The sequence below is a fragment of the Mesoplodon densirostris genome, chromosome 15 (genome assembly GCF_025265405.1).
Source record: "Mesoplodon densirostris isolate mMesDen1 chromosome 15, mMesDen1 primary haplotype, whole genome shotgun sequence".
Taxonomy (NCBI): Eukaryota; Metazoa; Chordata; class Mammalia; order Artiodactyla; family Ziphiidae; genus Mesoplodon; species Mesoplodon densirostris.
The window spans coordinates 80,206,935-80,210,146 of NC_082675.1; the positions used below are offsets into that span (position 1 = coordinate 80,206,935).

Below are 3,212 nucleotides of genomic sequence, written 5' to 3' on the forward strand. Positions count from 1 at the left end.
TAGTGACAATAGTGAATCAGGAAAGGTAGACTAATCAGGAACACTACAGGGGGAAAAGTCTATACACCTACAAAGAAAATCTCAGGTCCAGATAGCTTCTCTTATGAATACTCTCAAATGTTTAGGCAAAAAATAATACCCATTGTTAACAAATTTTTCAACAAAAGAACACTTTCCAACTAACTTAATGAGCCCAGTATTATCCTGAAACTAGACAAAGACAGAGACACATCTTTTTTCAGAAAACTCATCATTGCAAAAGGAAAAAATAAAAATCACATGAAGATTGAAAAGAAATAAAATTACCTCTGTTCTCAGACTACATGATTATCCACATAGAAAATATCAAATAATCTATTAAAATATTACTAAATCTAATAAATAAGTTTAGGATTTTCATAGAATACAAAGTCAATATGCAAAATCTATTGTGTTGCTAGAAACTAGAAATAGACTATTATAATTGAAAATTTAAAAAAAGAAAGAACATTTATAATAACATCAAGAACAAAAAATATTATAAATCTAATAAAATATAAATGTGTAGAGATTATATGGTAAAAACTGCAGGACAATTTTGAAAGAAATATAAGAAACCTACACTAGATCAATGGGGCACCATTCTTTAAAAACAAAAGCAAAAAACCAAAAAATAAAACCTTTCCATCTACTTCATTCTCTATACCAAAATTTTTCTTGAATTTTATCACTAGGGAATTCTGGTAGGCATCAAATGATATATAATTTAAAATAATTTAAAGGATTCCATCAATACTAGTGTTGGAGTCCACCCACAGAAGGCTTTAAAAATCCTTCTTATCATTTTTCTTCTGAATATGCCTTACAGAAGACACCTGCCTATATGTCTGACAATGCAATCTCCTCATTCAAAGAAAGTTGACACCCATTTGAAAAAAAAGTGCTTGCTAAAATGAGTTTTCCCCTCTAACAACTGATCAGTTTATTTTAGATAAAAATAAGTGTAAATCAAGCTATGCTCATATATTTCAAAAATTGTGTACAAAAAAATAATCAGAACATGCATTGCTATATCTACTGCTACTGTAACTCAATTTCTTACACTCTGAAATATAGCTTCTATAAGGAATAAATGTTTAATTCATAGTTAAATGAACATTAATTATCCAACAGACTGAAAAGTCATGGTTCCTACAGTGCTTGTATTTGTTCAATTTTATAAGTTATATAAAAGTCTTATTCCCTGTAAAAGATTCTTTTAATTTTTACACACTCTCGGTATATTTATTTAAATGTTTAACCTATTTATATGTGTTAACTCCTGTTATACAAAGGTTGATGTTTTAATTTTTCCCATAACATCACTACTCTTTTCTATTATTTTTCTCTTTTCTGTTGCTGTGGCCTAGTTTACAGCTCTTCATTACTTTTTTCTGTGCATACTTATGATCAATTGGATCTTTAATATCAATCTATATTTTTCAAACTACCTATTTCTATTTAGTTTTTTGGTAAACATTTATCCCAGCTGATCTCATTGAGAATATTTGTGTATTTAATTGACATGTTGACACACTTTAGATTGTCAATTTTGCTGTGATGTTATTCAGTTTAATTTTTCATAGTAGTTATGCTCTCACTTTTCTAGTGGTTTCTTCTATTAGCTCATTCTGTTTTATGAGTATCAATTATCATTTTGGTGAAGTGCACACTTGTGATGCTCTAAAACTCAGGCCCTGGCTCTTTCCTGATGTGGAAAAAGGAAGTACTCAAGGATCTAGGCTGGATGGAGTAACCCATCTCAGTAGGCTCCCCCTCCCACATACCAGGATACTTTGCCTCAGAGAAGTTTCTTTCATTTCTGACAGAGCATGTCTCCAAGAGAGTAGGGATACTTTACAAATTCTCAAATATTTAATGGGCTCCTCATATGTTTGCTTCCAAATAGTTCCATGTGCTGCATCTTGTTTTCTGCCATTTCTAGATTGTTGAACAGTGTCCAGAATCTTTTATGTGTTCAATAATATTTGATGATTAGATGAAAGAACAAGCAAGTACACGTTTTAAATGAAATAATTAATAACTCATTCTTGATAAATAGTACTGTAACAAGCATCGATTCTTTTTTTGTTCTTTTAATGCAGGGCTTTGTTGCATCTTTAAAATATCACAAATAGATCTTAAGAATCATCTAGCTTCTTGTTTTTTCCATAGCTGGACAATTCTTAGATATTATTCATCAGCCAGTTGAACTGTTCCTTTTCCAGAATTATAGATACAATCCAATTTTTTTTAACTATTGTGGTTTGCTGAATCAAAGCATCTGAGTATGACACATTTTCAATGTGTTTCCTTCAAGGATGAACTCATATTTTGGGGTTTGAGATACTGAACAACAGATGACTGGTGTCATCCAAACATTGTGGATGTATTTTTTACCCAATAAATTTCAGATGTGAACAAGAGACCCATCCTCCTGAATAAAAACATTGATGGGAAGTGAGCATATGTAGACCTCATCTTGTAAAGGAAGCCCAGTGCAATATCCATGTACATGTCTACAGAGAGTCAAAACCATAGCCAGTTCCTTTCTATTTCCCCAACATTTGTCAACCTGGAGTCTCTTTTTCTTTCCAAGGAGACTTTTTTATGTTGATGTGACTGAAGTCCTCTGGGGTCCTTCATAATAACTGTGTGTGTCTTATCAGTGATGTCGACATTCTCTGGAATGTCAACAGTCTGATTGCTGAGAACAGTTTTCATTCTTGCAGGAAGAGGATTTCTCTTAGCATTCACCTATTACGTACAAGTGACTGACAGATTTAAATTTTGGTGGCCCTGCCTATAATCACACCCTTTAATTAGCACTTGTTTGTTGCAAAATACAAAACAAATAGTAGTGTTGGTGTTGACCTCTCAAAGACAGTACAGGATCTGAACCAACATACATCTCACTATTATAGAAGGGGTGACATGAGTTATATGAGTTAGCTGAGATAATAATTCAAATTCATTCCAGAAGTTGTTTGGTACACCTTAAGGACTGATGCCTTACATAGTTGCTTAGCTGACTATTTCTTACATAAGCTTTGATAGTGACTAGAAAGTAAGTAAGGTATTAATGTGCAGTTAAGCCATAGGTAGCCATGACACAATGTGAAGAGTAGTAAAATAAATGCTCCAAGTGGCATGAGAGCACAGTGAAGGAACATGTTAGTTTGGAATAGATTTTT

General features: G+C 32.4%; 1 pseudogene; it reads right to left on the bottom strand.

Annotated features, from left to right (window-relative positions):
* Nucleotides 1-2,204: 2,204 nt before the first annotated feature.
* Nucleotides 2,205-2,742, bottom strand: LOC132502519 (large ribosomal subunit protein uL6-like; annotated as a pseudogene).
* Nucleotides 2,743-3,212: the final 470 nt, after the last annotated feature.